Source organism: Leguminivora glycinivorella, chromosome 16 (assembly GCF_023078275.1).
Source record: "Leguminivora glycinivorella isolate SPB_JAAS2020 chromosome 16, LegGlyc_1.1, whole genome shotgun sequence".
NCBI lineage: Eukaryota > Metazoa > Arthropoda > Insecta > Lepidoptera > Tortricidae > Leguminivora > Leguminivora glycinivorella.
In genome coordinates this window covers 2,569,419-2,582,991 of record NC_062986.1, presented here as the reverse complement: position 1 = coordinate 2,582,991, position 13,573 = coordinate 2,569,419, and positions in this window count along the sequence as shown.

Sequence of the window (13,573 nt, the reverse complement as noted above, 5' to 3'; positions counted from 1 at the left end):
CACACACACAGACAGATAGACCAACAGACAGACAGACAAAGCGTCACTCACGCCCAGAAGATGGTTTAAAAGTCGCAAGCTATATAGAGGCCATTTTTTTTTTCAAATTTGTCCACCCCACTTTTTTTTTGTATTTGGAAATTTTTATGTGTTTTCCACTCAGAATCGCGAGCTCTTTCAATCCTAATAGGAGAAAAAAAGTGTCCCAAGATTTTTTTTCATTCCGTTACCATTTTTTCATACATTTTGTTGTTTCATACATTGAAGGTTTGAGAAATGTACGGAAATCTTGGGACATTTTTTTTCTCCTATCAGGATCGAAAGACCTCTCGATTCTGAGTATGAATCGCGTAAAAATACCCATGTTACAAAAAAAGTGGGGGGACAACTTTGAAAAAAAAAATGGCCCATAGAGTTCTTTTGTAACTGCAAACGTTTTCTTAAATAGATATAACACTCTGGTTTGTTTCCCTACTCTTTGGTAAATATGGAGAACGTATTTTAGTTATTTTGTTGGGTTGTTTATTGTTGGTTTGGGCTGTTTACACTTTTACGAGGTTTCTTTTGGTAGCACACATAGTTGAGTGACCCGGCTCAAAAAACTTTCATTGAATCGCAGAAATGTCAATGTTTGGTATAGAGGAATAAGCAAGGGAAGAGTTACTGTAACTCCATACACCAGTAAATGCGAGTTATTTGTATAGGCATAGTTAAGCGACATCTAGCGACAATCACGCGTCAACTAGCGTAAATTATCAGTACTGCTACTTGTCAATAGATGTCGCGACGAACGAAAAGTCTAATGCCCACCAATGTTTAGCTAATATTACAATAGTTAATACTATTATAGCTAATCAGTATTCTGTTTTCAATTCCTTCCGGTTGTAATAGAAGCTGGTAGAGAATGCCTTATGGCATTAAGTTCGCCTATTGTACATTGTGTTTCTTTGTTCAATAAAGATTAAATAAATAATATAAGTTGTAAACTTTTTTTTTTATACTACGTCAGTGGCAAACAAGCATACGGCCCGCCTGATGGAAAGCGGTCACCGTAACCTATGGACGCCTGCAACTCAAAGAGTGTCACATGCGCGTTGCCACCCCATTAGAAACTTGTACACTCCTCCTTGCTGTGTTAAGTGCACAGCAAAAAGGAGTGTACAAGTTCAAAGGAGGGTTTGGGTTGCCGACGACTCAAAGGACAATAGACGGAACAAATTAGTTCTAATATTAAACTGTTCTAATATTAAATTTTTGGCAGACGAGAGACACTGTGACACCTAGTATCGAGTAGTGGTACTGATAATTCACGATATTTGACGTGTGATTGACGCGTGATTGTCGCTAGATGTCACTTACATATGCCTATAAAAATAACTCGCATTTATTGATGTATGGAGTTACAACTCTTCCCTTATTTATTCCTCTATGATGTGTGGTGACCACAGTACAGTCAACAACACAGCTGTGAATACAAAGTGCCAAATATATGCATTCAGCACGGGAAGCATGGTCGCGCGATAGACGATAAAATAGCAGGCCGTCCACAGAACTTAATTTAGATAGAAGAAACAAATTCATATATTTGTATAGGGGCCGAGCGTGTCAAATTTTGTACTGAAGTTGATTCTTGCCTGTAATTTTAAATATGTCTCAGGCTCTTGATTGTTCATAATTTTTGTGTTGTTGCAATTGAATATCACGTAACGAGGCATTTTTTATGTTTTGGTTGACTTCAACTTACAAAAATTAACGCCCGAAAGCTGCAAGCTGCGAGTAAAGACGGACAACTCAGTGGATTTCACTGAGTTCATTTGACACGCTAAGTAGATACGTTTGCTTGATCTATGGTATATATGACATCTGTGAGGCCGTCCCTATCGCACTATTTGTAAGTGCGATAGGGACGGCCTGATATTTTATCGTCTATCGCGCGACCATGCTTCCCGTGCAGAACTTTATTGCCTGTACATTAAGGTTTGTATATATATCTTTGGGACTTTCTCCATATTTACAGCTGTGTTGTTGACTGTACTTGTTCGTTATTTGATTCTTATTTCAGCAATTCCCGTTAAGTTTGTACATTTGGATGACATCTCCGATTTGGATAAAAATTGGTAGGCTGATAGAGTCCATGATGCTGCATGAGCATAGGTTTCCCAAAATGTCGTAGGTTGATTGTATGAAACTTTCCTTTTTGTTACCGAAAATGTATAGAAATCTGGTAACAAAAAAGGAAGGTTTCATACAGACTACATGGGACATTTTGGGAAACCTAGTGGATCTTGCTCAGCATCATGGACTCTATCAGCCTACCAATTTTTATCAAAATCGGAGACGTGATCCAAATGTACAAACTTAACAGGAATTGCTAATTTGTGGTTTAATACAGAGTGTAAATTAAATCGTGAACCGAAACTGACTTCTTCTTTTTGTAACAGTTTATTCAAAAAAAGACGAATGAACGCACCAGGGTAATGATTTTGAATTTTAAAGTTAATTCTACTAACCTTAAATAAAAATACATTCATGCCCCAGTTAGATTATGTGGTACTTTAATAGAAAAAAAATAGTTTGATGATTTACTTCAATGTTACGAGTACTTTTTTCCCGAGGACGGGGAAAATTTACACTTTCAAGAATCACCCATTATGTGTTCAGTATTTTTGAACGATCTAACTGACGGACTAAACAGAATGCCATTTTTTATGTAGTCGTCATCCCTATTTATGGGTTACAGCAGAGTGATTATAACATATAACATAAACCGTACAACCCCTACGAAATTACATTGAAATTCAATTAAACACAAATTGAATAACAACTTTACCCGTTGAATGTCCTAAAATTAATTTCTATTACGACCATAATCACATAAACTTAGTTTAATTCAAAACTATGAAATTAAACTTACTTCCATGTATGAATAGACTAAATATACATCTAAGCGAACAAAGAGACTCCTTCAATATTCAGAAGCTATGACCTCTTTACACTATGCTACAGGGTGCCTCAAGCCGGATCCCTTTCTTTGACATAATGATTATAAGTTATAATGTAATGATTGCCAGATTATCGTTAGTCATAATTACAAGCTTTTATTTAACTTGCCTTGTTAATAGGTATGTTAGTTTGGGTCAAAACGTAGAAGCTAAATTTGACCCACTTCCCGGTTTCCGATTGAGCTGAAATTTTGCACACATATGTAAATCACGTGACAATGCAATATTATGGTATCATGGAGCTGGTCTGATGATGGAGCAGAAAGGTTGTTATTATGCTAACATAATAACCTATGCAACCTAAGTTGTGGGTGTGTTGACTTCTTTGAAAGATATGACTGATAATTATGATTCGCCATGACATGATTGCTAATAATGTATACCTAGTATAGTTTTTTAGCTTTAAGTGATAATTGTATACCCGAATTGGGTCACCGTTGTAACCTACTAATGTAATGAATTAACACCTGTGTAACACGGTTGAACAATAAAGATCTATCTATCTATCTATCTATCTATAAAACGTCGTATCCCCATCGAGTAAGGGGTTTTTAGAAATGTTTCGGAGGGCAGTAGATGACTGTTGAAAAAAAGGCACAGTCAGCGATAAAAGCTTGTGCCAAAAATTATTTTTTTGCAAAAAAAAAAACTTATTTAATAATAATTAAGGTCAGATTGATTAGGTGAGGTTAGTTTAGGTTAGTTTTTTGGTAATCCTGAAAAGTTACACGTTTACTAGTGGGAACGGGTTCGACTAAGCTGATTGGTGGATATCAGACGCATCAGAAGCAACGTAGCGTACTGCACATCTCTGGTGGAAAAGCACCCTAACTATCGTAGATAGGTAACATTGCTGAAAAAATACATTATATCATTTTCAAAAGGCAGTAATTCTTACAATGACAGATTTTCTTAAAATACTTAGTTGATTTCGGCAATTTTATGTAGTATTTTAATTTGATTAAAATGATTTGTTCATGTCGTTACTTTTTTTAAAATATTATGTTACTTCAAAGGAGTTACATATTTTTGGCCATTCCTTCGATTGATGTCATAAAACTAGCGGTGGGTTCTTCACATTTTAGTCGGTTCGATTCCCAGGTCAGTTTGAAAGCAGACTTTTTATTAAAAAAAATTAGAAAAAATCATGTTTTAGCAAACTACCCTATCTGCGAAATTAGAGGTACTTTACCTTCGTGTCCCATAGTTTTGGGACACCCTGTATATGTACATATAATGAATTACGTTTCATTCATACTAACCCTCTAATCCCCTACTGCGAAGTTACTAATGTCACTCTAAAATATACTCTAAAATTGTAATATCAAAGTCTATTTTAGAGCCTCATTTTTATAATCATCTGGTAGGACGAAAACCAATTTAACAATGCATACAAACAAGTCTTTATAGCTATTGAAATAAGATTCAAAATAGGAAAGTTAAGAATATAAGGGGTAAGTAAAGTACTAAGTCAAAAAGCGCTCCTGGCAACATTAAATTTGCGTTTGTTTTGGTTCTTACGCCGTTGAGTTAAGGCCGAAAGGGTAGTTTTTGAGCGCACGGCCAGGGGTGAATGAACTGGGGCCCACGTGGTGCAATTGCGCAGTTTTGAGACCCCCTGCAGTAGGTTACGGCGTATATGTTAGGGTAAATGTGTCTGATGTTGACACGAATATTTTTATCTACAAATTTTTTTAGCTATGTTTTTTCAACGAAATTCTGCACTTTCAGGTAAAAAAGAGCATAAACAGGGGGGTAGTTATAGCTTTTGGTGATTAACCAACCAAATACAAGCAGATTTGTCAATGAACAACCTGTTTTAACCTCCTTTTTGGTCGTGCAATTCAACCCGTTCAAGTCTTTTCCGTTACCCTCAACTGGTTTTAGGAGCCTTTTAAGGATAGATTCTGTTCTATAGGGAAGGACAAATCAAATTATTCTAATAAATATTTTTGAAATAAAACTATGGAAACGGATTAAATCGCGTATAATAAATTTACAATTCATCCCATCATCCCATGCATTACACGCGATTTAATCCGTTTCCATATTTTTATTTCATGAGTAGGTAACTATCGTGGTAACCGAAGACAATATTAAATATTTTTGATTCAAAATGAAAGGTAGGTAAACGTATATATTGCGTATTTTGCCAAAAAAGTGCAGGAAATATCATAATATTCCTGTGATATGGGCAGCGAATTCACTGAACATAAACAGACATTTGGTTAATTCAGTATTAATCCATAATTTGCTTAATTCAATGAATTCAATCGCAAGCGTAGCCGCGGGCACTATTATAATTAACGATTATTATGCGTACATAGATCGCTTGCGACTAGAAAGTCCATAATTATCTGAATTCTGAAGTTTTCAGAAAAAAGTATCTCATTGTCGGTTTTAGACAAGTGATCTAATATTATCGACAAAAGTAATATTTTGATTGCGAATCGCACATATTTAATTTAAAAGTGTTTTTTTTTTGCTTAGGTGAGACTAATAAAAAAAATAAAAAAACTATAGTCATAGATGATCAGAGGTTTTTTCCACTTTCTATTAGCTTTCAATACTGCAGATACTACGCTAACGGTCTGTCAATAAGTTAAAAGTATTTTTGTTTGTAATTACTTATGTGTCAAAGTGATTACAGTGGTAAAAAATGTATAATATCTTATACTTAGTTTCAATTTGGAACTTAGAGCTTTGAAGTACGTAAGTGATCGCGGCTGTCTCATTTTGCTGTTACCTGACAGATCGGAGAAAAGTCAGCAGGCCCTTAAAACAACCAAGTTTTATAGGTAGAAAATGTTTTATGTGATATCTAATGGAGGTAATCGTATTACCGAAGCATTAGGCGGGTAATTAAAATTATTGACTCACAAACAGCGCTCATTATGTATTCATGCAATAATTGGCCGCGGACTTATTAAAAATAAACACGTTACAAAACCAATAACGTTTCGGATATAACGTTGGTTTACAAAATGGTTTAATTACTTGTTAAAGTTGTTTAATACAAATTATAACGATTTTGGGACTCGAACTAAAAAGAACCAAACGAAAGAACATAGTATATAATAGTACATTACGATACAAGTGCGGATAAAGGAGTTCGAAACGAGAAGCGATAAATTAAAACAGGGAGTTGTTTTCAATTGACACGAGTTACGAATTTCTTTTTCGCATGTGTATCGTCGTAGGACGACAGTAGTTCCGATGTTTCGACCTGACAAGAAATGAATCACTTTGCGCACTAGTGCAGGCAAAAAGCACCATATTGACTGAAAAAAAAAAACACTTTTGATTACATCACAAGTATTTCAAAATACGAAAGATCTGGATCACATCTAGAGCCAGTTTTTGATATATATCATACTGTTCTTATCGGGCCGCTTATATTTTCCACTAGCTTTTGCCCGCGGCTTCGCTCGCGTTAGAAAGAGACAAAAAGTAGCCTATGTCACTCTCCATCCCTTCAATTATTTCCATCTAAAAAATCACGTCAATTCTGACAATATGAGAATCACGTCAATTGAGAAGGACTGACAAACAAACAGACACACACACTTTCCCATTTATAATATTAGTATGGATATACACGGTGAAATAAAAAGGATCGTTCAAACTTTGAATAGTGACTTTTGAAAAATGAACAACTTTTATTATGAGACCAATGCTGAAATCGCGAAAAAAAATTTCCTATGAAATGAAATGAAAAATGAAAATGAAATATTTATTTTTCAAGTAGGCATATTACAATGCGCATATGAACGTCAAATAAAGCTACGCCGGCTCTAACCCTACGCCTCAGCCTCGAGAAGATTTCAGTCCCCCCTCAGTTGGGAGGGGGGTATCCACTATGGGACCGGCAAGAAACTCGGCGGGCAACTTCTTTTCCAATTTCATACATTTCGACTATCATGTTGCCGCTCATTTCTATGGAACAGCCCATTTTTTTTTTGAGATTTCATCATTGGTTCCATAATAAAAGTTGTTCATTTTGACCTCAAAACTCACTATGCAAAGTTTGAATGGTCCTTTTTATTTCACCCTGTATTAAGGACGTTTGTATCCTGGTAGCCTAGCGGTATGTACGTGCGACTTTCGCTCCGGAGGTCGCGGGTTCGAACCCCGGTTCGCACCAATGAGTTATTCGAAATTTATGTGCGAAATATCGGTGCCCGATTGATATTCCGAAATAAAATACGCCGATTTTCGGTACGCCGACAACGATTCGCCGACGTCTTTTTTGGGCGAATAACGATTGGAAGAGTCTCATTTCGCATAATATTCGTTTGTAAACGGAATCGATAAGCAGAAATTTGATACGCCGATTTACTTTTCGTCGAATAATCATTTGGTAACTGTAAAAATTGGCCGACAAAAAATTGGTCGAAACACAAAAGGGCATAGTGATCATTTGGTATTTTTTTTTGGTGAGTTGGCTGGAACTTGCGTACAAACTCTTCTGCAGATTCAAAAATCTGGTTGTTAGATCGTTTATAAGAGTAACTCACATTTATTTCAACTACTTATTTATATTAATCATCATATTCTGATTCTAAGGATTAATTTTAGTAAATTATGTATTATTGTTTCCAACTCACCAACATAATTTGACGACCGGTCTGGCTCAGTCGGTAGTGACCCTGCCTGCTAAGCCGCGGTCCTGGGTTCGAATCCCGGTAAGGGCATTTATTTGTGTGATGAACACAGGTATTTGTTCCTGAGTCATGGATGTTTTCTATGTATATAAGTATGTATTTATCTATATAAATATGTATATCGTCGCTTAGCACCCATATTACAAGCTTTGCTTAGTTTGGGGCTGGGTTGATTTGTGTAAGGTGTACCCCAATATTTATATTTATTTATAATGTTGCCAGTATATGTAAATTATTGCCGCAACTAAAAGAATTTCACATTATATATTTTTTAAGAAAAAAAAGTGTCTATTAAGTGCGTAATTTTTTTACAACAGCGATAATTCATTCATTCGAAAATATTTTAACAATGTATAAAATGTGAAACGTTCTTCGACTAAACGTGGCCTAAACGAAAATATTACTTTGCTAAATGAAAAATGTCCAATAATAGTTCGGATAATTTGCACAGAAGCGAACTGAACTGTATGCGAACCAAGATTCTACGTAACGTTGTTCGACCAAAAGTGACAGTGATAGTTTGATTATTCGGCTAAATGGCATTCGGCGAATCGTTGTCGGCGAATCAATAATCGGCTAAAAAATTGTCGGAGAATCATTAGGTAGCCCGAAATATCATTAATTTGATATTTGCCAGTCGCTTTTCGGTGAAGGAAAACATCGTGAGGAAACCTGACTAATTCCAATAAGGTCTAGTTTACCCTTCGGGTTGGAAGGTCAGATGGCAGTCGCTTTCGTAAAAACTAGTGCCTACGCCAAATCTTCGGATTAGTTGTCAAAGCGGACCCCAGGCTCCCATGAGCCGTGGCGAATGCCGGGATAACGCAAGGGGGACGATAAGGACGTTTGTATCTAAAAATACTTAAAAACAAACGTCTACTTCAAAAATAGCTGTACCAAAAGAGAAACAATAAGACTTATTTTAAGAATTTCGGCGACAAAGCCGGAGAACAAATAAAACAATAATTGTCCGGCGAGTTGAAAATCTTCAGCACATACGAGACGTGTCGAGAGGACACATGTTGATTCTTATGTCGGATTCGGGATTGCTTTGGCGACGCCATTTTTAAAATAGTTTTATTTTATTGTTTAGATGGCTTTGGGAACGGTATTATTTTATTCTGATTCAGATTCTTTGTTGTTAAAAAATACACTCTTTTTTACACGTCATACAATTACAATTAGGCAGATACTTAAAGTAATCACTGTGTATTGGATGTTTGATAATAATAAAATTGTGAGTCAGTATTAATATAATTATTATACAATTTTTAAATTAGACAAAAATTAAAATACAATCGTGATATAATAGGTACAAAGCTTTTCAGTCGAGTACCATGTGTACGGTACGAGAGTGAAAAGCTTAATTATATCACTATTGTATACAATACTTTTTCTATGAGTCATCATCTTCATCATCAATGGACGAAAAATGTCATCATTCAAGTTAAAATTAATGTTAATAGCGTCGTTCACCATTGTACGAACATCGAATTACCTGGCAACCTATGTTTTGTAATAACCGTCTCTGATTGGTCGATAACGCGATAGATAAATAAAAAAAACGTGTTTCAGATGCAGAAAAATTTGCCAGGTCTCGCAAATTAGTAAAGAACTTGTATGAAGTTCTATTTTTGAAATTATTGCAGTTAACTAAAAGTGAACTGTTATGAAATATTATAGTTGACTAAGTGTCAAAGACTAGTTGAAAAGTCAGCACTTATAGTTTAGTCTGTGGTGTCCTAATTGACAGATTAAAGTCGACGAGTAGAAATAGTACATTACATCAGAGGCCGGGAAAATGAGGATTTCCGGCCAAGTGGGTATATATATAGGGATACAAGGCCGGGAATCCGTTTTCACGCCGAGGCATGTATAGTGCTTTTCTCAAACATACAATGAAATAAATAAAAAATGCTCTAAAGGACAATATTTTATAAAAAAAGTTACTTTGCAACTTTGCCTAGGCCTAAAAAATAATATGAAATCCCTTTACAGTCCTCTCGAGTTGTTGCGCCCAAAAAGCGATACTTCCCAGCCCATTTTAAGGAACGTAAAGACAATATTTCATTGCATGTTTGAGAAAAAATATTTACAACCGACTATTATTTAACGGCGATTATTTGACGACCGGTCTGGCGCAGTCGGTAGTGACCCTGCCTGCTACGCCGAGGTCCCGGGTTCGAATCCCGGTAAGGACATTTATTTGTGCGATGAGCAGGATATTTGTTCCTGAGTCATAGATGTTTTCTATGTACATAAGTATTTATATATTATACATATTATCGTTGTCTGTGTACCTGCAACACAAGCCTTGAGCTTACCGTGGGACTCAGTCAATTTGTGTGTCTGTGTGTAATGTCCTGTTATATTTATTTATTTATATTTAGTAGGTGACGAAGCCTGCATTGCTGATCACGATTAGATTGCCAGCTTAATTCTACTGATAATATTTATTTAAAAATGTGTACTTAAAACTGAACGAAATATTAATATAAGTGCGCCATAGCCCTACAGTCCATAACCGGCGCATTTACCCCAAAAGGGCTGTATTTAGGTGACCCAGTTGCGCCCTTCGGCTGCACTCTGCAATCACATCATCCGCGTGTTTGTTGAATAACTGTTATGTAACTGTTATGTGAGTATTTACCGTTTTTATATGGTAATTAGCTTAAATTTTAGACCGTCATTACCTTTTTCATTTTTGTCGAGCTCCCGATAACCGTGAATCATTCAAAACTCTTATTGTTCCACAGTCAACTAGGAACCCTTATAGTTTCGCCATGCCTGTCAGTCTGTCCACCCGCGGATAATCTCAGTGACCGTTAGCACTAGAAAGCAGAAATAAGGTAGGTACCAATACGTATATCAGTCACTCCGACAAGACATCTGGGCACATGCTCCGTAGCCGAATGGCATTTCTGCGACGCGAAACGCCAGCGAAACGCCGCTGAAATGTAGTCTGGCTCTGTCGCGCCAATACGCAAGAGCGATAGAGATAAATAGCTACGATAGAGATATTATCGTGAGCGTTTCGTGGGCGTTTGTGTATTAGGCTACGCACACAGGCCTCTCACATGAGAGGGCTCGGGCTATAGTTCCCACTTTAGCCCAATGCGAATTGGAACTTCAAATACACCTTTCAATTCATTCGCTGTATGCAGGTTTCCTCAAGCTGTTTTCCTTCACCAAAATGCATTCGTCGGGCGTGAATCACTCGGCCATCACCGCTTATTTTTTTATATGAAATCGGAGGCAAACGAGCTGACAGGTCGCCTGATGGTAAGCAATAACTGCCGCCCATGGACACCCGAAACACCAAAAGTGTTGGAGGCGCGTGGCCTGCCTTTATGATTGGTGTATGCTCTTTTCTTTTTTTTATATAGTCTATACCAAAAACGATTTAATACGGGACAGACAAAGCCCATGCAAAAAAGCGTACTCCTGAAATGTATGGGCCTTTTCGCAGCCTGAAAGTGGCCAAAATCATATTTTCCCGATATATTTTTGCGTGTTTTTATGTTTTATAAGAACAAATGACATATTTTATTTTAAAATCATGATATCACGTCAATACACATTTAAAAGTCTAAGTTAAGTTAAGTTTTAAGTTACACTGAGAAAAAATACATCCAGTTTTCATGTTCGTTCAACAAGTTTTTTGGTTAAAATAGCGCCTACGTGCTCTTTGGTTCAAACAACAAGCTACTTGTCATTTGAATCGGCAATATATTTGAATCAACAAGTCGATTTTATAAAAAAAACCTGACACATATTGTTTTAAACATACGTTTGGCTGATTCAAACGGATAAACCGCAACAAGTCGAACTTGTTAAATTCACAATGCAAATTTCTCTCAGTGTAGTGTTAAGTTTTTAAGTCTTTTAATATAATTTAAGGTACTAACTTTGAAGATGAGTGCTTCATTTCGCCGTTAAACGTAAGTTTGGCGAAAAAACTAGAAACTGTATAAATATAATCTTTGTTTTCAATAAAAAAAAAGGTGGGCATCATCGGTGTTGATAGTATTTAATAGGTGACGCTAAAAAATCGAGGTACGATTCTTAGTATGAAGTATGTAAATCCTATATAAATAATCCTTGGTCCATACAATAGAAAATAATATTCCATTACCTACCTTCTCCAATCTCCAGTAGGTTAAACAGCGCATTTCCATCTCGCCATATAAATCACGGCAGCCATTGACTCGATAGCATCGCCCTGGCAATCCGTTTTCACATTGTCACCCGAAAAAGATAAAAAAAACGCAGAAATATAGGTTAATAATTTATGTATGAAAAGCTGAATTGGCGAGTTTAGGCGAGGATAGGGATCCGTCCCTTAAAAAGGTTATGAATTTAGATTACAATAGGAATCTAGGTATATTTAATTTCAGACCTTTTATTTTGCAATGTTTTGGTAAAGTTTGTATTGTACGTTTCTGACACAATCCAAAATGTACAATGGCGGATAGTCTTACGCCGTGGCTTGCGTGGGCGACGGTCGCGCGATGGTCGCGCGACGGCGATGCGACGCATACGAAATCAAACCTTATCGATATGGAAGTATGAGACGCGACGGCGACCGTCGCCCACGCAAGACACGGCGTTAGGCACTGGTCCAAAGCACTGGTCCCAACAAAAGCGACAGAAACAAACTAAGGGCTCATTTAGACGGTACGAGAACGCGTTCGAGTTTTATTACATTGCGGTATTTGATGACTGTGCAAAATGTGTAACTTCAACAGCCCGCAATACGTAACTAAAATCGCGTGCGAGTTCGCACGCCGTTTTAGACCTGATTTAGACGGCGTGCGAATTCGCATGCGATTTTAGTTACATTGCGGGCTGTTGAGGGTACATACAATTTAGCACAGCCATCAAATAGCGCAATGTAATAAAACTCGTATGCGTTCTCGTACCGTCTAAATGGGCCCTAGGTAGTTCGTAACCGAGCGAATTATACATAATATTAGGTACTAGCTTTTGCCCGCGGCTTCGCTCGACTTAGAAAGAGACAAAAAGTAGCCTATGTCACTCTCCATCCCATCAACTATCTCCACTTAAAAAATAACGCCAATTCATCACTCCGTTTTGCCGTGAAAGACGGACAAACAAACAGACACACACACTTTCCCATTTATAATATTAGTATGCATACGTCTTTGGCTAGTATCACCTACAACAATGAACAGAACCCTACGCCTGCGAAATTTGATATTCCAATGCATTTTAAATCCGCTAATGGATCATTTTGAGCTTACTCCAGCCGGGGCGCTCTGAAAGCTTTCTGATTACAGTTTAAATGGATTAAAGCGGTTTGATAACCGAGTGTGAGCGAAGGGTTTTTGGGTTTTTTTGGCAATGTTGCGTTTTGTGTTCGAAGATCAAAATGATAACGGGAACAAAATGAAATAAAATAAGTATATAAATTTGTCCTTTATCATGCAGAAACGTCTGCAAGCGATATTACATATTTTTAAATTAAAGGAAACCGTATAGCCTTGATTTCTTCGGGTGTACATTATTCATCAGAATCACTTTGCAATATCTAATATATAAAATGCATTTAAGTATATTTTTTCATCTTGATTGAAATTGTGAACCAAAATATTAATTATTTTTAAAAAGCTACTTATTACTGCAATTGAAAACAAACCTGTTAAACGGAAGTTGTACTTTAAAAATAATTAATAGAACTCCCATATTCATATGATTACTGCTCAGCAGTTATCATACGAACCTATAGAGAAATAGACTTTCTTATCGTTACTTATTTGAAGTTAATTTAATCAATAGACAATAATCTAATCGAAAGATTTAAGTGCTGGAGTAGAAAATAGTTATGCAAGGTTGTTATACAAGGGGGCAAAGTTGTATTTTAACGCCGAGTGTGGAATTGAAAAA